This window comes from Macaca thibetana, chromosome 18, assembly GCF_024542745.1.
Source record: "Macaca thibetana thibetana isolate TM-01 chromosome 18, ASM2454274v1, whole genome shotgun sequence".
In the NCBI taxonomy this organism is placed as follows: Eukaryota; Metazoa; Chordata; class Mammalia; order Primates; family Cercopithecidae; genus Macaca; species Macaca thibetana.
In genome coordinates, this window is record NC_065595.1 from 60,544,817 (window position 1) to 60,566,412 (window position 21,596).

The following is a 21,596-nucleotide window of genomic DNA, read 5'->3' on the forward strand; positions in this document are numbered from 1 at the left end:
CCTTGGAGGGCTGTCCCACACAGACACTCCTCTGTTCCCTAATTCTTTCTTCCCCTTTTTATTTTCTCTTTAACTTATTCCCTGTAGGTGTCCTCTGTGCCCTTTTGTTGTCCTGATTCTATCTTGGGATGTTTCATGAATTTCTCTTCCATCCTCTCATATATGTGAATCTCAGTCCACATATTCTCTCCATTAATTTTGTTGATTTCTCTGCTTCCATTGTCGGATGGATGCTAGACTTTTTCTTCCACTTTGCTCTATTGGCCTTGCTGAGCAAAGAGGTGAGGAGGATCCTATAAATGGGTCAGCATTGAGGACAGGAGGGAAATCATAAGGGAGTTTTACTCGGTTTGGCAGCTGCTTCCTCCCAGAGCCTGATTATTGATACCTCTTCATCAGATATTTGATATTTTCTTCCACATTTAAATAAGAAATTCATTTTCAATATTGATTATTAATATTTTCATATTAATTAAAATATTTGAAACATTTCTTCCTAATATTTCTCAGGAATGACCTGGCTTTATGATGTTAAGGCAGCATTTACCTGCCTTTCTTCTCTGGCTTATAATATAAAGTACCTGCCCATCAGCTCTTAATGAATGCATCACACCCAAATTACTTCTTTCCAATCCCTAGGCTTAGTGCATGACCAGTGACAGAAGGATAGGAGCGAGAACTAGAAAGAATGACCTGCCATGCGGTGATATAGGACATTCCTAGGAAGGAGGAAGCATCTGGACTGGCCTTTAAAAAATGAGATATGTAGTTAACAAAAAAATGTGGGGATGAGGAGTTCTGGGGATGAGGGAACGGCTGGATCTGAAACGTGGAGGCGTAAAAGTGTATATTCTGTGTAGGAAAAGTTATCCTTGAAAGACTGAAGTGAGTTTTACAAGTTGGTGATTGTATCCTTAAATCTTTTCTTTATCCTGGTATAAAATACTTCCTTGTGAAAATATTCTTAATTAAGTCTAGTAGGGCAGGGATCTCCCAATCTTATTTTTAATTCTTGACTTGATTCTGTAGTTAGGAGCAACAAATGAAATTGGGTTTAATTGCGTTAGTTCTTTCAGTTTAAAAATAGAGGTAAGTGATGACACCATGTCGTGAATCAGCACCTCAGAGTGGAGATGGGGGTTGCTGGATGGGACTACAAAATAATTTTTGCTGGGAAGAATTATGGCTAATAAAGGATATTTGGTTTTAGTTATGTATTAATTCTTCATGTGCCAAATTAAAGTTCTAGGCTAAGAAATTAATTTCATATCCCGGTGATTTCCCCAAAGTATCCATCATTATATGGTAATTCTCTTAAAGCCTAGCAATATAAAACTACAAGTCAACCTAATTCCACATATTAAAATCTGATTGTGTTTCTTTGCTGTCTTTTATTGCTTCTCATCCTTCTTTCTCTCTTGCTTATCTCATATTTTACTGCTAAATGAAAGGAAAGGAAGTAATAGATACCTCGCCCTTATATTTCGTGGAAAGGTCAATTAAAATGCCTGTGGAAAATTTGTTACAACCCTTAGTTAGGTTTGGAGACAGCTACAAATGTGTTCCTTTGGCCTGCCTTTTAGTGATAATAGAATATTTGAAAGAAATGTATCTGGAAGAAAAGGGAACACTGCCTTAGCTCAGCATAGTTCCTTGGTTCCGTGTTTTGTGCCTGCAGCATCTCACTGGGGAAAGAGGCCAAAAATGATGTGAAGCCTGTGGACGCTTGTGGTCAACCAAAGACCAGTCAGTATTGCCTTAATGTTCTCTGAGATCTTCAAAGGAACTTTTGTCAAATTATAACAGGCAACATTACTTACTCCCTTGACCTTCTTGAAAAAATGTGTTTATATCCTAGCTTTACATTAAAGATCTAAGTCATCAAATATAGTTGGAGGAAATCTTAGACATCATTTAGTCCAGATCATGTGACAAGCTTAGTGAGTTGGAGGGAAACTCAGATTTTATTTTGCATAATGAATTTAGAAAAAAAAAACTCAACAGAAGTCAGGAAATAGAATCATAGATATAAGAATAGTGCTCTCAGTGTAAAGCACAGCTCTTCTCCAAAGAGGCTTCGATCTGAAAAGGCCAAAAAGAACAGTGAGAAGACCTGGAGCCAGAGGAAGTCTAAAATCACTAAAGTTTTTCAATTAAATTTCAGTTTTAATTTAGTTCATAGCTTCAGGGGTGTCAGGTTAGGTATCTGATATCCTAATATGGATGGCTCCAAGGGATGACTGGGAGAAAATGGTGACCACAGTAAATGCCACAAGGGTAACAATGAGTCTTCAGAAATATTTTTCTTTCCTATTAATCCATTTCACTACTGAAATTCAAGAATGCTCAATTTCTTTTTATCATTAAAAAGATAGGCATATTCACTTGTGCCTTATTCATTGTATTTGTTTATTTCCCCCCAAACTGGCTGTAAAACAAATTTCAGGTTATGAAATTATTTTCACCATGATTGGCACATTGGGAGGGCAATATTCTCTCTGGGAAATTGTTTGGTCTCAACATTAAATGCAAAACAAAGCAAAAACTAAACATATAATATTCTATTGCCTTTTGGAATCACGGACTACATCGAACTAAAATCATATAAAACGTTAATGACCTCAAGTCTCCAAATGCAAATACGCGCCAGAAATTTTATTCTTTTGGGATTAAATTTATTGAAGGAAATGCACCTCCAAATGACCCTGCCTGGATTCAGTCTTAGTGACAGAACAGTATGAAGGGATGTTGCTGTGTAACAAATTGCTATAAACTTAGAAGCTGAAAACAACACTGATTCGTTATCTCACTGTTTTGTGGGTCAGAACTGGGGATGGGCTCTTCTGCTCAGGGTGTCACATGACTGAGATCAATGTGTCCATGGGCTGAGCCCTGGGGAAGAATTTGCTTCTAAGCTCATTCAGGTTGTTGGCAGGAACTGGTTCCTTGTGGCTGCAGGTCTGAGGTCCTCATTTCCTGGCTGGCTGTCAGCCATGGCTGCTTGCTGTTCCTAGGGACTACCTGCATTCCTTCTCACGTGGTCCTCTCCGTCTTCAAAGTCATAACGGTGCATCAAGTCGGTCTCACTCTCAGACTTTCAAAATTCCTTTCTGCCATCATCTGGAGAAAACGCTTTACTTTTAAAGGGCTGATATGATTAGATTGGGCCCACCAGATTAATCTCCCTTTTGCCATGTAAGGTAATATAATGACAGGAGTGATATTTAATTGTATTCATGAGTTCTACCTACACTAAAATGGAAGGAGATTAAGCAAGAATGAGGGTCGTTGGAGGCCATTCTTGTAATTCTGCCTACCACAGGAGTAAGCTTGGATCTCTATAAACCCAATAAATGTTTTTTCTGAAAACCCCAAGGGTATAAGCTAAAAATAAAACAGTATTAGTTTCTGTATTATTTCTGGAGCTAAGGCATTTTCAGAAGATCTATACTTTAAAAAGTTTTAAACTTGTAAATTTGTAGTCCAAATTAATTTTTAGTTTAATATATATTGCTTTCTGATTATGAATAGCCTGTAGTCATATATGTATGTATGTATGTATTTATGCATAAATACTTAGGATTTGTTGTTTGCTAGGATTTGTTTATGTATATATATGCATAAATACTTAGGAACAACATATAATACTTAGTAACTCAATAGCTACTGCTAATGCTTTGGGCATGTTATCTTTCAGTGCTTTTTTCTATGCACATGTATTATGTTTAATTTTTAGTCATACTTGTAGTCATACTATATTTTTGCATTCCCAGTTTTCAGTTTTAAATATTTTAAAAATTGATACATAATATTTGTACATATTTGCAAGATACAAGTGATATTTTGTTGCATGCATACAATACGTAATGATCAAGTCAAGGTATTTAGGATATCCAGCACTAGTTTTCATTGTTTTACAACTATTTCTCTTACCATTTAACACATTACACACATGTACTATTAGTAGTTGCCTACTAAATGCTGCCTGTTATTCTGTTTATGTTTCCTTCCTTCTTTCTTTCCTTCCTTCCTTTCTTCCTTCCTTCCTTCCTTCCTTCCTTCTTTTGAGACAGGGTCTCGCTCTGTCAACTAGGTTAGAGTGCAGTGGTGTGATCTTGGCTCACTGCAACCTCTGCCTCCCAGATTCAAGCAATTCTCCAGCCTCAGTCTCCCAAGTAACTGGAACTACAGGTACGTACCACCACACCTGGATAATTTTCATAATTTTAGTAGAGATGGGGTTTCACCATGTTTCCCAGGCCGGTCTTGAACTTCTGGGCTCAAACAATCTGCTTGCCTTGGCCTCCCAAAGTACTGGGATTACAGGCATGAGCCACTGCACCTGGGCATGGCTTTTTCTTCATGAAGCTTACATAAAACATATTATAGTTATAACATTGTGTTTTAAACTGATAAGAATGTAACTACAATTGCATTAAAAGACTCAATACTCTTACTTCTCCCTTCTTCACATTTTATGTGATTGATATCACACTTTAAATATCTATCTATTTATTTATTATTATTATTATTTTTTGAGATGGAGTTTCGCTCTTGTTGCCCAAGCTGGAGTGCAATGGTGTGAGCTTGGCTCACTGCAACCTCTGCCTCCTGGGTTCAAGTGATTCTCCTGCCTCAGCCTCCCAAGTAGGTGGGATTACAGGCGTGCACCACCATGCCCAGCTAATTTTTTATATTTTCGGTAGAAATGGGGTTTTACCATGTTAGCCAGGCTGGTCTCGAGCTCCTGACCTCAGGTAATCCACCTACCTCGGCCTCCCAAAGTGCTGGGATTACAAGTGTGAGCTACCATGCTGGGCCTAAATATTTTTATATTGAATATCCATTAACAAATTATTATAGCTATAGTTATTTTTAATACTTTTGTCCTCTAACTTTTAATCTAGAGTTAACAAGTGATATAGACACTAGCATTAGAGTATTCTGGACTTAACTATATATTTACCCTTACCAGTGAGTTTTATCTTTTCATGTGTTTATCCTTTTTATGTTGTTAATATGATGGTTAATACTGAGGGTCAACTTGATTGGATTGAAGGATACAAAGTATTGATTCTGGATGTGTCTGTGAGCGTGTTGCCAAAAGAGATTAACATTTGAGTCAGTGGGCTGGGGAAGGCAGACCTACCCTTAATCTGGTGGGCACAATCTAATCAGCTGCCAGGAAATATAAAACAGGTAGAAAAACATGAAAAGGAGAGATGGGCCTAGCCTCCCAGTCTACGTCTTTCTCCCGTGCTGACACTTCCTGCCCTTGAACACCAGACTCCAAATTCTTCAGTTTTGGGACTCCGACTGGCTCTCTTTGCTCCTCAGTTTGGAGATAGCCTATTTTGGGACCTTGTGATCATGTAAATTAATACTTAATAAACTCTCCTTTATATATATATTTATATATATATGTAAATGTCTCATATATAAAAATGTCTCCTATTAGTTCTGTCCCTCTAGGAGAACCCTGACTAATACAGTTACTTAGCATCTTTCCATGTTATGTGAAGACATCTCTTCAGCATTTCTTGTAAGGCATATCCAGTGATGACAAACTCCCTTAGCTTTTGTTTGTTTGGGAATGTCTTTATCTCTCTTTCATTTCTGATGAACAGCTTTGCTGGTAGTATTCTTGGTTGGATTTTTAATTCTCTTTCAGAACTTTGAATATATCATCTCACTCCTTCCTGGCCCACAAGATTTGTGCTGAGAAGTCTCCTGATCTCCTTATGGTGATTATCTTATATATGATGAGTGTCTTTTCTCTTACTGCCTTCAAGAGTCTCACTTTGTCTTTGACTTCTGACAATCTAATTATGTGTTTTGGTGTATTTTTCTTTGCGTTGATCTTACTTGAGATCTTTTGAGTTTCATTAATCAGAATATTCATATCGCTCCTGAGATTTCAGAAGTTCTAAGCCATTATTTCTTTAAATAAGTTTTCTGCTCCATTTTCTGTCTCTCTTCTTTTGAAATTCCCATAATTAGTATATTTGTTTGATGATGTCCCAATTTGTCCCTTATGATTTCTTTACTAATTTTTATTTTTTTGTTTCGTTTCTCTAATCAACTAATTTTTAATGATCTGACTTTGCTTTCTCTATTCTTTCTTCTGCAAAATTGAGCTTGCTCTTGAAGTTCTTTATTGTATTTTTTAGTTTTCTTATTGTATACTTCAGCACTAGGATTTCTGTTTGGTTCTTATTTATGGTTTCTATTTCGTTCTTAAAATTTTTATTTTGTTCATGCATTGTTTTCCTGGTATTGTTTAATTATATGTGTTCGCTTGCATCTCATCGAGCTACTTTAAGATAATTATTTTAAATTGCTTGTCAGGCAATTTATAGATCTCAATTTCTTTGGGGTTGGAGCTTTATTTGTTTCCTTTGGTGATGTATGTTTGCCCGATTCTTTGTCATTCATGAAGCCTCATGTTGGTGTCTGTGTATCTGAAGTATCAAACATATTTTTCAGTCTTTGCAGAGCGGTTTTGGCAGGTAAAGATCTTCTTCTGTTAAACATCTAGGCTGTTGCGATTGTCTCTGGGATCACAGTTGATTGAGTGGGGTTGGAGCTGAGTCACATGGCTATTGCAGGATTGCCACTGGACCAAAGCAGAATGAGGCTAGAGCCAAGTTACAGGGCTGTTTCAGGATTGGTTGTGGGACCAAGGTTGGCAAGCCTGTTTATTGGACCTCAGATGAGTGTGAGTTCAATCAGGTTCTTGAGTGGGCATGAATGCGCTCAGACTACAGCTGAGAGGGGCTGGAGCCAAGTTACCAGTTCGTTTCAGGATCTACTGTGGGACCAAGGTTGGCAAGCCTGTCTCCTGGGGCATGACTAGGTATGACCTCTAGAAGGTCCCTCGCTGAGTAGACCTGCTTTTAGGCTGTAGCTGAGAGGGACTGGAAATTAGTTATAGGGCTCTCTCAGGGTCTGCATGGGACTGAGGTTGGCAAGTCACAGACCAGCCTGACTAGGTGGTGGGTCCCAAGGAAGGCACAACTGCTTGCAGACCACAGCTAAGAAGAGCTGGAGCCAAGTTACAAGGCAATTTCATGGTCTGCTGCTGGGCTTTTGGGCCTATCATTTGAGACTCATGTGGGTGTGACCTCTCTCAGATCCCTTGGCAGATGGTTCTAGTGGCAGGACCAAGGCAAATGAAGTTGTATCTGATCCAAGGAGATGAGGCTGTTTTTTCACATCTGTAGCCTGCATTATTGTTAGTGACACTGCCGTATGAGTGCAAGCCTGTTCTGAAGACAGCCTTCTTAGGTCTTGGACTCCACCAGGGTTCTCGGTCTCCAACCAAGGCTCTCACAATGGCACTTTGTCTACAGATGGCTGTCACATTCTTGTTATTGTAGGGGGACAGGGGATACAAGCAGAGGACCTTCTATTCCATCATCTTGCTGACATTCCTATTAATCTCTTTAATATGTGCACTTCTTGACATAGAGTAATACTAACTTATCATAAAATTGAAAAAACCACTGCATTTTAAAGATTTATACACCTAAATTATTATTTTTATAACAGTAAATTTTTTTGTAATGTGTTTAAGTAGATGTATACAACTGCTTTGTCAATCACTTATCTGTATAGAGGGAGGAAATTCCCAAGTGAAGATTGAAACTTTCTTCTTTCAAGTTTTAAATTATGGTTTTCTTTAGGATGTTATGGTTAAAAATTTAATCAGTCTTTGATCTCTCCTTGGATGAAACAGATTCATCCAATAATAGCACATTGAACTATGTGGTTTAGTGTAATCTCTGCTTCTACTGCAAACAGAAGAGAAATAAAGGATCTCTAGGCACAAAATTAGTTGCTCTGCATCAGGTTGCATTGCCATTTAAGGTAAATTTGTCTTTCATTATGATTGTATTCTCCATTATTTGAAAACTTGAGGCATGTTTATTTTTAGTATTGCGAGTTTCTGTTGTCAAGCTGACCACCATTATTTGTTATTTGTTGAATCTTAACCTCAAACAAAGGCATTGCCTCTTTTTGGGGGAAAAAGACTGACTTCTTATCATATAGATAGGCTTTCATTTTTATTTTCAAAACATCTCTATGCTCCACATTTAATTTTGAAAATACTATAAAGATATGGCTCATGTTACTGATTATTTCATTAAATTGTTAAATGTAAATGTTCAAAATTTGGCAGTTTAAACATTGTGAATCCTAAAACTGATTCAGAAAATTTCATAGAATCACAATTTTGACTGGGCTACCTAATCTTATCAATTCAATTTCACTTCATGTTCTTAATCTACCTAATTATATTCCCAATCCTTAATATAGATTTCCAATTAAAAAGAGGGAGAATGTTTTGTTTCTTTTATATTTATCCCCTAATTGCTTTTAGGCACTGCAAAGGTTCAGTTTTGTCCAGGTGGTTGTTTTGAAGCATACTGTGCTTTCAGAATCTCTTGAAATATTTACAGATGATGAATCTGCAGCCAAAACACTCAATAAACAGCACCTGCAGAAGTTAGACTTTGTCTAAATTTGGAAGTCAGAACTGAGGACTGGTGATTTGGATAGTTCTAGGGAATATGACTTTGGAAGAGGATTTCAGAAATTTGAAGTAAAAGCCTGCATCATGTTTACAACCTAACTGCTAGAGTTCTTCTTATATAATGTATTTTGTCATTTTGTTAGAGTTACTTTTTTTGAAATTTAACATGTCAGGTTCCCAATCTTTTTGGCAACTAAGAGATTTAGTAAATATTACAAATTTGCAAAACTGTAGCTTGAAGTTAACTCAGGGCTGAAAGTAAGGATCTCTTGTACTCATTACCTGGCAGGATTGGGCCTTGCCTGTTCTAATCTCATCCTCCATCCAGGTGTGCTGGTAAGTATTTAACAATCGCCTCACCAAAAATAGGTAAATAAAAACAAAAAGCCTGATTTGTAGCATTTGCTGAGTTCCATGTAAATATGTCCTCTGACTGATTTCAAGGTATCAAAAATTTAACTGCTGGCTTTCACAATTTCTAAAAATTTAGTAATTGGCTCTCATGAGCCCATATAAACCTGCCACAGCAGGTGAATTTATATTATCACCTGTCTCAGGAATCCATAATTCAAGAATTTTCATCTTTATTTGTGTATAACTTGGTATTTTTTCCATGTTGTTACTGTGTTAGATTCATGAAAATGCTGAAACTTTAAGAAAGTTCTCATTCTTCTAATTTGTATGCAACAGAAACTGCCAATAGCAACTTCCCACAAATACCTTAGAATGGCTCCTTTGCATTGAAAGCAATAAATCCTATTTATAGGGGGAGCATGAAGTTCCTTATCTATTCCCCTCTCTCCCAAAAGAAACAAATGAACATGTATATATGTGAGAGAGAAAAGGGAAGAGGAATTTTAATAAAAAGATAAAATTTGGTCTAATGCTGATCATTTCTCTTTACAGCCTTATATGAGCTTCTGAAGTATAGGCACTTTGTATTCTGGGAAAGAGTAGCTTCTCAAAAAAGTTTGCTGGAGGAATGAGAAAGCTGCTTGCCTAACCTGAAGAGGGGACAGAGAGTCACTTAAACTCTTCTAGAAGTTGCAACAGCTCTCCAGGGATGTTTTACTAGAGGTCTTAGGATGGTGATGCAGAATAAGAGAAAAGAAATGATTGGGAAATGGCATTATCAGCTTTTTTCCATTCTGCCATCTCCCACCACTCTTGTGAGGAAGTGGACTTCTATGAGATTTGGGGCTGCAGTCTTCTACTGAGAATAATCAGGCCACAGTCAGCAAAGAAGCTGGGGGATCAGAAGTATGGAGGCTTTTTGGTCAATACTGGTTGTATTAGGGCTTTCTAGAAGGACAGAGATAATAGGATAGATATAAATATAAAGGGAGTTTATTAATGAGTATTAACTCACACGATCACAAGGTCTCACAATAGGCCATTGGCAAGCTGAGGAGCAAGGAAGCCAGTCCAAGTCCCAAAGCTGAAGAACTTGGAGTTTGATGTTCGAAGGCAGGAAGCATCCAGCATGGGAGAAAGATGTAGGCTGGGATGCTAAACCAGTCTAATCTTTTCACGTTTTCTGCCTGCTTTATAATCTAGCCATGCTGGCAGCTGATGAGATGGTGCATATCCATATTAAGGGTGGGTCTGCCCCTCCAAGCCCACTGACTCAAATGTTAATCTCCCTTGGCAACACCCTCACAGACACACCCAGGATCAATACCTTGCATCCTTCAATCCAATCAAGTTCACATTCAGTATTAACCATCATACTGGTTAAGTCAATTAGGGAGAAAGAATGAAGACTACCCAAGATTCTAGGAACAAGTTTCTATTCTCTTGGCTTTGCTTGTGATTTATTTACTAGTATTTAGATGATTGTGACATATTTCACCTGGGCAAATGATTGTATTGTGATTTCTTTGTCAGGAACATTCAGATTTCAGTGATCATCAGAGCCATGGCTAACCTTCAAAACAATAAAAATATGAACACCTTTAATTACATTATCTTAGAAGGACAAAAATTCTTGGGAGTACAAGTGTTCAGATATATTTCTTAAGTTATGCTTTCACTATGAACATCTATTTGCTTTTGTCAAATTAATATCCAAAGAAAGTGGGTTCTTTGGTGCTTTTAGTATAATTTGGGGAAACTTGAAGTTATATTGGCAAAAAATTTTTAGAAATTCTTATTTCTTTATTTTCAGAAACCATTGCATGTACCATCAGAGTTGGATTGATTCTTGATTATTGAGATATGAAAATAGTCTTTGTTAATTTCTCTGTTCTTCAGTCATAATTATAGAGTCATGTCAATTTAAGGCAAGGTAATTCTCATTCAATCTGAGGGAATAATTAGGTAGGCTGCTGTGACCTAGTTAGTTGGATAAGGTGTAGTTTGAACAGAAACCAAAGTTAAATCATATGGGAGATTGTGACTGTTGGTTTATATGCAATATTATTATTTTTATTATTTCTTATTTCTTTATTTTTTTGTATGAAATATTCTTAGAGTAAATTTCAAATATTCAAATTTCACAAAAATGGATAATCACTTTGTAACACTGTCCTCAGGCAAACTTTGAGGTTTGAATATGGTTGGTTGGGGGGGGTTGGGCACAAATATTTTTTCCTCACAGTTTACTAATACAGGGAATTATTTTGATTGATTTAAAGAGGTTAAACCAATTTTGCATTCTGGAGACAATCCTCGCTGGGTCATGGTGTATTATCTTTTTTATATATCATTGGATTCAGTTTGCTCAATTTTAAGAGTATTTACATGTATGTCTGAGAGGAATACTGATAGATAATTTTGTTTTCTTGTAATGTCTTTCGTTCTTCTAGCAGGATAATGCTGGTTTTACAGAATGAGCTGGGAAGTACTTCCTGGCCTTCAATTTTCTGGAAGAGTTTGGGTAGAATAGATACGTTTCTTTTTAAAATGCTCATAAGAATTCATTAGTGAAGTCACCTGGGCTTGGAGTTTTCTTTGTGAGGGGGTTTTTAATTAAAAATTTAATTGCTTTAATAGATACAGGGCTATTCAACTTAACTATTTCTTTTTACGAGGTATTAGGCAGTTTGTGTCTTTTGAGGAATTCGTATGTTTTATCTAAGCTGTTGAATTTACAGGTATAAAGTTGTAGATAATATTTTCTTAATTCCTTATCTATGGATTGTAGTCATGTCACCTCTCTCATGCTTAATATTGGTATTTTGGCTCTTCTCTTTTTTTCCTGATCAGTTGGGCTAAAGGTTTATCAATGTGGTTTTGTCTTTTTATCCATTATTTTTTGTGTTCTATTTCATTAATTTAAACTTTGAATATCCTTATTTCCTTTCTTCATATTTTGCTTTTAACTTTCTCTTTTTGTCTAGCTTCTTAAGCTCAGGTAACTGTCTTGATACCTTTATTTTTCTAATTTAAGGCATTTAATTCTATGAATTTCCTTTTAGGTACTACTTTACTTGAATTCCACAAATTTTGATATGTTTTGTTCTCAATTTCATGTACTTCAAAATACTTTATTTTTATGTTTTATTCATCTTTAGTCTCTTTTTTTTCCTATTCTTGTTTAATTCCTACATAGTTGGGGAATTTTCCAGAAATATTTCTGTTACTGACTTCTAATTTGATTCCATTGTGATCAGAGAAAACATTTTGTGTCGGTTGAATACTTTTAAATTTATTGATATGTATGGATGATGATGATGATGATGATGATTATGTTTGAGACGGAGTCTCACTCTGTCGCCCAGGCTAGAGTGCCATGGCACGATGTCGGCTCACTGCAAGCTCTGCCTCCCGGGTTCACGCCATTCTCCTGCCTCAGCCTCCTGAGTAGCTGGGACTACAGGTGCCCGCCACCACACCTGGCTAATTTTTTGTATTTTTAGTAGAGATGGGGTTTCACCATGGTCTTGATCTCCTGACCTCGTGATCTGCCTGCCTCGGCTTCCCAAAGAGACTTATCCTACAGCCTCTCTCTGTGTTTCCCATTTGTTATTAGTTCCCTCTTTCCTCTTTTTTTTTTTTTTTCCCCTCTTTTAAGTTAATTATTTTTCAAATTCTTTGTTGGATTATTAACTAGAAAACTTTGCTGTGTTATTTTAATGGTTGCTTTGGGGTTTATAGTATACATATTTAACTTAACATAGTCAACCTTCAAGTGATATTATACTATTTCACATTTATATATAAACATCTTTCAATAATATACTTCCATTTGTCCTTTCCTGGCCTTTATGTTTTGTTGTCATATATTTAACCTCTATATTTGTTACAAATCCCACAATATATCATCATCAGTATTGCTCCAGTATCTTCTGGCTTCCATGGTTTCTGATGAGAAATCTGCTCTAATCTTTATTGGGATATAATGCATCTCTGTACATTATAAATTGTTTTCTCTGCCTGCTTTTAAGATTTTTCTCTTTAGCCTGGTTTTTGGTAATTTGGTTATGATGTGCTTTGGTGTGCTTTTCTTCTTTTCTTCTGTACTTGGGGTGTTTTAAACTTTTATAGCTTTTATCAAATTTGGAAACATTTCAGCCTATTTTTTTTTTATTTTTTCTGTACACTTCTTTCAGGGACTCCAATTACAAGAATATGAGGCCACTTGAAGTGTATATTACTATGTTTTCAAGTTCACCAATATTTTCTTTTGCCATGCTTATTCTGCTATTAATCTCATCCGAAATATTTTTTTTCACCTCAGACACTTTAGTTTTTATTTCTAGAAGCTTGATTTGGGTCCTTTAAACATCTTTAACGTCTACTTAACATGTTTATTCTTTTTCTAGCTTTTTGAATGTAATATAATTGTTTTAATGTCCTCGTCTACTAATGCTATTATCTGTGCAATTTCTTGGTTGGTTTTGGTTAATTTTTTAAAATTATGGTCTGTATTATGGGTTGTATGGTTATGGGCTGTATTTTCTTTCTTTTTTTTTCATTCCTCATAGTTTTTGGTTGAATGGGCATGGTCAGTTTTACCTTTCGGAATGCTGGGTGTTTCCATATTCCTGTAAACATTCTTGCAATTTGTTTTGGGATGTGATTAAGTTGCTTGGAGGCAGTAACACATTCTCATTCTAAAGTTTGGTTAGGTGAGATCAGAGCAGTGTGTAGTTTGGTCTAATTTCCCCTCCACTATTTGAGACAAAGTCTTTCTGAGTATTCTTCCCAATGTTTTGTAAATAATTAGGTTTTCTATTTTACCCTGTGGAAACAGAAATAATTCCTGGTTATCTGTGAGCTCTAGGTACTGTCTCTTCTTAGCCTTTCAGGTGATTCTTTTTCCCAATCTCAGATAGTTTCCTCCTATGTATGATCAGTACTTAGCTGAAGACTAGGAGACGAACTTCCTTTACAGAGGATCCCCTGAAAAATCTCTGGGGCTGTATTTCTGTGCACTTCTCTCTTTCTCAATACTCTTCCCTGCAAACTCATTGCCTTGGATACTCATTATATTTTGTATGCATTTTATCAGAGCATGTGTGACACACTTTATTTTGCTTATTTGTTTGCTTGTTTTATGCTTCTCTCTACTTATTAGACTTTAATTCCCATGAAGATTTCTCATTCTTTGTGACCTCAAAGAATGGTGCTTGGCATACAGTAGGGATCTAATAAATGTTGGTTGAATATATTTAGTGTTCTTAGGTTTGTTATATTTCCTTTTGGATTAAATGTTTATTATATCAGATATTAGTTTTGCTTTAAAAAAAGTAATTATAGCTTTTTATTTAAAATTTTATTACTAATTTCTAATTTTATTGGATTATTGTCAGAGTGTGTGGCCTATATATATTACTTATTAAAAATTTATTGAGTTTTTCTCTAAAGTTGCCACTGAAGTTAAAATATAAGTTTTCTAAAGTTTCAAAAATACGATTTGCTTTTCATAAGCATTTTAGAGACAGTTAAAAGGACACTATACTCTTTGTTTGCAGGAAATGTAATGTGGATGTGTTTAAGACCTTAGTATTTGTTCTCTTATATACATTTATCATAATGCTATGAACTGATAGGAATATATCTTCCACTATACTTATAATTCTGTTGATTTCTCTTATGTTTGTATTAGGCTTTGTTTGATATGTTTTAATGCTGTGTTACTCAGTGTGTAATAGTTCATGTCTCATATCTTTTATCCAGATACAACAACCATCTGTATACTATTTACTTATTGGCTTTTATTTTTTGGCCTGAAACTCATACTTTTATATTAATATGATTGTTGATTGTTTTTAGGCAAGTTTCTGCCTGTACTTGGGCGATAATGAGAATTTGCCTGAATTTGAAGATAAAATTGGTTTATTAGAGTTAAGTTTTAAAATACTCATAATAGTACAAAGTGATAACAGAAACTGTCAATTTAAAGAAAGAATAAATATCAAAATAGAACATCTTTATTTTTGTGGTGTTAATTTTGATTCCTGTCCTGTTATTCTGAAATACATCTGAAATCAGACTTTATGAAACAGTGACGTGCACAATAATTTACTCTGAAAAAAGATGTTTTAGGTTAGTGATGCCCCTTCTTGTGCATTTCTGTATTTCACAGACCATTATCTGCTTGACTTAGCCTCTTAGCAGAAAAGTCTAGAAATGAAATGTTAGAAGACAATTTTCCACTGGAAATGGAATTGAAGGATTTCTAAAATTAAAGTAAATATATTGGAAAAGACTATGTGATGGACACATAATTTACTGCTTTTTGGTGTAATAATTGTCATATAGGGCAAAATATGTTTGCACTTGATTTAATAGAGGGGTTGATGTTTGATTTGACTGACTTCATTTCTACCTATAATTCTAAGCATAAACATAAATGCTCATAAAAATGCAATATTAGCACCTTATATTACTTTCTAGTAGTTCTTATAGTATGCTGAGACTTCAAATTCCTTTGATTTAAAGTGAATCAGGCCTGGTGCAGTGGCTCATGCCTGAAATCCCAGCACTTTGGGAGGCTGAGGCAGGCAGATCACCTGAGGTCAGAAGTTCAAGACTAGCCTGGCCAACATGGCAAAATCCCATCTCAACTAAAAATATGCAAAATTAGCTGGGCTTGGTGGCACACGCCTGTAATCCCACCTACTCAGGAGGCTGAAACATGAGAATTGCTTGAACCCTGGAGGTGGAGGTTGCAGTGAACCAAGTTTGCACCACTGTATGCTAGCCTGGGAAACACAGCGACAGTCTGTCTCAAAAAAAAAAAAAAAAAAAAAAAGTGAAAAGAATAACCTATTTTTAATTGTCAATAATCTAAAAACAGGAAGTAATGGAAGTATCTGTATTTCTCTAACATTGGCCAATAATTTTTATGAGCACTTTCTCTCAAGTTAGAAAAACTGTAAATGTAGTAAATAGTCACTTGTGTTCACAATGTTCTTCTACTTTTCTAAAAATATGACTGTGAAATCTTCCAATAATTTGTAGTCATACAGTGTGGATCGGTTGTTTTTAAAAAGCTCATACTTAAAAGGCCCAAAACTTGAGAAGGGATTTGAAAGATAGAAATTGATTAAAGGAACCGATATATAAATAGAGTAGCAATACAGTAGCTAGTGATAAGATTTTAGCCACCTCAATTCTGAAATGTGGTTACAGTTCTCAGAAAGAACAGGGGAAAAATTTATAAATGAAAAAATAGTTGATACAAAGTACATGTGTCTATGTATTTGACTCTACAGAGTCCCCATGCTTCCACTTAGAGTCCGTTCCTACATTAGACAAAGCACTAACAAGCATTTCAGAAACTGATAGAACCAGTAGCATAAAGAATTAAAGAGAGATGGTGGCTAGCTTGACAGCAAGGGAAGAGATAGAAGCCTATAAAATTAGACATACATTTTTTTTCAGTGTGTTGTGCTTTTATTTACATAGTACTTGACATAAAAACGCCTTGCTCCACATTGTTAATCAGCACATTTTTATTTTCACTGTCTTGAGATTTAAAAAGATATTGATGTATCTATTTTATATTTAGATTATAACTTGATCAGCATCTGTGTTTGCAGAAAAAAAAGAGAGGTTTGGATAAATTTAGGGATAGGAGGCCGGGTGCGGTGGCTCAAGCCTGTAATCCCAGCACTTTGGGAGGCCGAGACGGGCGGATCACGAGGTCAGGAGATCGAGACCATCCTGGCTAACACGGTGAAACCCCGTCTCTACTAAAAAATACAAAAAACTAGCCGGGCGAGGCGGCGGGCGCCTGTAGTCCCAGCTACTCGGGAGGCTGAGGCAGAAGAATGGCGTGAACCCGGGAGGCGGAGCTTGCAGTGAGCTGAGATCTGGCCACTGCACTCCAGCCTGGGCGACAGAGTGAGACTCCGTCTCAAAAAAAAAAAAAAAAAAAAAAAAAATTTAGGGATAGGATTAAGACAATGGAATGTTCACGATGGAAAAGTCCCATAAGTTTATAACTCACAAACTGGTTCTCCCCTGATTCTAGAAAAGAGCAATAAAGAGGTCTATCATATTGGAACCCAAATGCAAATCTAGTCTAAAACCTTTTAACAATTAACATTGGTTCAATGATAGTTTATTTAATGAGCAGAAAAAAATTCAAAAAGACAGAAGTACTCAATTATAGGCTGAGAAATCTGATGAGATTCATGGAGCAAGGGGCAAATATTTACTTAAAAAATTCCTTTGAGTTGGAATACTGAGAGTTGAATTTATTAAGTAAACAGGCCACCACTTTAAATCAATTGAAACAAATATGAACACAATATATTCCAACTCAGGCCTGATTCTTGGAGCTAAAAAATTGTACTTTTATATTTCAATATATCTATTAAATAGCATGATATTCTTAATAAAGGTTTCCTGATCTAAGAGAAGCATGATTTTTGCTCAGCTCTGGCATTTCAGTTTTTGATCATATGACAATGTCAGAATTAGAAAAAAATACTTTAAAAGTATTAGATACATAAAGGCATTGTCTTTTGAGAATATCATATTATTTCACATGTTATTTTATGATCTAACAGTTTTTAAGGACTAGACTGAAACATAGAGAAAGGATTAAATAAAGTTTTAGCATCATCTGGGAAATCTACTTTTGCGGGATACTTCACTGTATAGTGGTAGACAAATGCTTTGCTGCACAGGTAAATTCACACTGTGCCTCTTCCTAGTTGAGAACAATGTGCTGTCAACTTAGCTGTCATTCCATTATGCTGTAGTATGCAGACTTTCCTGTTGCCTTCACCCCTTTGAAGCCCAGTCAGGTAAAAACAAACTGGGGTTTGGAGGCTCAATTAATAGAGATGGTTCAACAGATTCCATTAACAAAAGAGCTGTTTTAAGTCTTTGCCCAGGACTCAGACTAAATCATAACTTGGATTTGTAAATGTGGGCAAATGTAAGGGCTAAAATAAAATAATACATTTTTATATTCCTAACTATAGAAGGAATGGAGAATTTATTTTTTATATCTGTAATTTTATTTGAAAAAATATATTTTATGGTACAGTTCTTTGTCTTATTTTCAGCGATACAAACATCTTAGTGTGCTTTCTCGAACCACGGGATATGGAACATCACAGACGTGTAATTTTGTACTTGAAAGCTACATTGACTAGATTTTCAAAATTAGAAAACAAAATCTTATTAAATGCTAAGACACATTGTGAACATAATGAGGAGTGCTTTTAAATTATGTTCCTATTTTGTGAGAACCGACAGAGTAGGGTGCCATTGTAGTGCATTTTATTAAGACAATAAATAGATTCTCTCATTTGAGATCTTATTTCAGTGTATTACAGAATGTAAATAAGTAAGAATTTTAGGTCATATGACACACACATTCACACACACTTTAAAATCAAAACCCCGTGTCCCTTTGGATTGCATTGTGTTGAACTCGTATGTTTTCCCTAGCAGTGAACATAGTTAGCACCCAGTTCTTTCTAAGAGTTCCAGAAAGATGTGTTAAATGATTTTATTTTATTCGTGAAAGCATTTGTTCAATGGGATAGGTCAATATTTGAGTACATTGAAATATTATTTTAAATCATGAAAGCTGGGGTGGGATGTTTGAGATCATCCAGTTCAAGTGCCATAAGATCGCCACTAATTTTAGAAATTTTAGTCTCTGTATGACAATTTTCTTGACCTAAAAAATATTTCCTCCAAATGCGATTATAGTTAGACTGAGTTACATAAATGAAATAAGATACTAATTTATGTGGACACACTCCCTTCTAAACGTTTTGTAAAAATTTGACGTTTTCTTTACACCATTGTACAGTATTATGTTACCATAAGCACTTTTACAGATGTTTGTTGAAATTCAAGGAGCCATAAGAGTTAATATTTAGTCTGAACAGTTTCCCAAACCAATAACATTCATTTCAGTTTCCTGTGCATATCATGATGACACTGAGCTCAGTCTGCCTACTAATTGAGTTACTTATTTAAATGCTGAAATGGCTTCTTAATAACTTCTTTAATTATTTAGCTATTTAACAGAGCTCTATCTTCTCGTCTAGAAAATAGTGACATTAAAACTGTTAATATGTGATCCTGCGTGCTGGCATTATTTCTGGTTAATGAAAATAACCCAGATCTTTAGTAATGCGTTCATATTTGTATATCACTCATTTTCTTTGCCTTTGTGTTACCTTAGTTCAAAATTCAAAGCCTTGACATGTTGACACAGGCCATCTTTAACCACTAAAAGCACAGCTCAGCCCCAGACTCATTTATTTTGAATTAGGCAAGGTTGGCAACATCCCTGCATAGATGAATGGCTTTTGACTAAATGTGCTGTATTCTCCTCAATAGGAAACAGCTTCCCCCCACTGAACAAACACTGCCACTTTTATTACCGATCATTAATGGTTAGAGATGAAGCTGGCTGTTCTCTTGATGTTACCCCAGTGATTACATATTCATTCACTACATGCACTGTTACAAATAGGCTCTGTGTCTTATCTACTTGTGATCATTTCCAGATAACAATATGCAGCCAGATTGTTCCTGAACCCTGACCGTATGATATTGCTTGTTTTGTGTCATCTTATTTGTTAACTCATTCCTTGATTACACAGCTCTTATGCCTAACACATTTTTATCACCCTGCAGCAAATTTCTGGTATCCTTACAGCCCAAAGCTCATGTATCTGCTTTGTCAGAGTCAGAGTCAGTTTGGTAATGACTTCACCAGCATCTAGCAATACAGTAATAAGTTTCTTCAACAGGATGGGGGAAGGAAATGTTTGGTTATATACTTAGTTTTTTTTTTTTTTTTTTTTTTTTTTCATCCTAGAGACTTGGCAAAGGGAGAAGCTATGCTCACTAAGTCTGTTTACAGCCAAGTGTTTTCAGAATCTTGGAATTTTCTTTTTTGGAGTTCTTCATACTGTGGACCCATTGGAAAACTGATAAAACAGATTGTCTGTAAGAGAGTCAATATAAAAATAGTCTGCAAGAATGCATGCCACCATCTGTGTTGTCTTATCTAGAAATTGTATCTCTGTCTCAGATTGACTTTCAAATTAATATGCTTATAAATATTAATTGATGGGGAGAAATTAGAAAAAGTGTAAATGTGTGTGTGTGAATATTATATATATATACATATACACACACATATATATTCTAACACATACACAGTTTTGGATGAGAATTTCTTCTGAATTGGCAGATGAATTCAGTCTGCAGGTTTCTTTTGAATCTGTATCAATCAAAGTACATGTAAGAGTTTAAAAAGTATTATCTTCTTGGCTGGCATGGTTGCTTATGCCTGTTAATCTCAACAGTTTGGGAGGTGGAGGTGGGAGGCCAGGAATTTGAGACCAGCCTGGGCGACATAGTGAGACCCTGTCTCTAAAAAAAAATAATAATTCTCTTTCATGATAGCAGTTTTGTAAGTTGTAAGTCAAAGGTTAATGATGGAGACACATATTAACCATGGTATCCTTGGTGACTCACAAAGCACTTAGAAATGCATTTACTTCTGGATAATGTATGAATGTGTACGTGATATATGGCTACCATGTACCGGAATACTAGCTACTCCTAAGGACAGAGGGAGTAGAGAGGGGAAATTATTCATTAGGCAAATTAGAAAAAGTAAGGCTGACATGGCATTTAGGAAAAAGCTTTACTTGTTCAAATAAGCTAATATTTGAAGGAAAACAAACAGGTAAATACGATCATGTTTGGCCCAAGTTGTTCTAGTAAAAATGAGGGGTATTTCCCTTTAAATGCTCCCCGCCCCCACTTTTGGTAAAAAACTAGTAGCGATACATCCCAGAAGTTCTCTTTGTCTTGATTTATTGACATTGAAGTTCCATGCCTGGAGAAAATCTCTCTGCAAACCTTGTTACATCGTGCTTGTTATGAGTTTTTCCACGTGTTTTTCTAATTAAAATGGTTTTCTTTAGTCTAATATTTGTAGGATGAAAATATTTGAAAGTGAAATGTGTGATAATCTCTTGGACCTTTCATCACATTGTTTCATTTCCTATATTGTGTAAAGTACTTTTAATTGGGCAACTTAGGAAAGATGTTTCCGGGAGCTGTGGAATGAAGCAAGGCACGAGAACATCCACAGTCTTGTTCACTTGTCTAGATGGAGGCAACCAAACTAGATTAAACGTTAATGTTTTCCCTCTTTTAATCTTTCCAATTAATGGTATGGGTTTAGTGAATAGTTAGCTTATGAGTAGACCCAGCCTGGTGTGAAGGAGTCAACAGCTCTTTAATGGGTGTTGATGCAATCATGTCAGGAAGCACTATCCATCCAAAAGGAATCTCTGCTTGCATAGAGTCCTTTTAAAAGGGGGACAAAGCCCTTAGTTCCACAATTAGAGTTGAAGACATTTTTTTGAGACAGAGTCTCACTCTGTTGCTCAGGCTGGAGTGCAGCGGCAAGGACTGGGCTCACTGGAACCCCCGCCTCCTGGGTTCAAGCGATTCTCGTGCCTCAGCCTAGAAGGTAGCTGGGATTACAGGTGTGCACCACCATGCCTGGCCAGAGTTGAAGTCTTAAGAGGCAACACAGCAAACTCAGTACACGTTAGTGGGTAAATTACTCTCATCAAGTCACCCCTTAAGAACAGGCTTAGAGAAAAGA

General features: G+C 35.9%; 1 long non-coding RNA gene across 2 annotated transcripts in view; it reads left to right on the forward strand.

The window, feature by feature from the left end:
* LOC126941026 (uncharacterized) overlaps positions 1–20,037 on the forward strand; it is an 85,179-nt gene extending 65,142 nt beyond the window's left edge. Inside the window, exons 5-6 of one of the 2 annotated variants that reach the window (XR_007721052.1) lie at positions 4,074–4,191; positions 5,672–5,745. This is a non-coding gene — a long non-coding RNA (uncharacterized LOC126941026). Of the gene's footprint in view, positions 1–4,073; positions 4,192–5,671; positions 5,746–19,786 lie in introns of those variants that run through there. The other variant, XR_007721053.1, reaches the window with a different exon arrangement.
* The last annotated feature ends 1,559 nt before the right edge of the window (positions 20,038–21,596 follow it).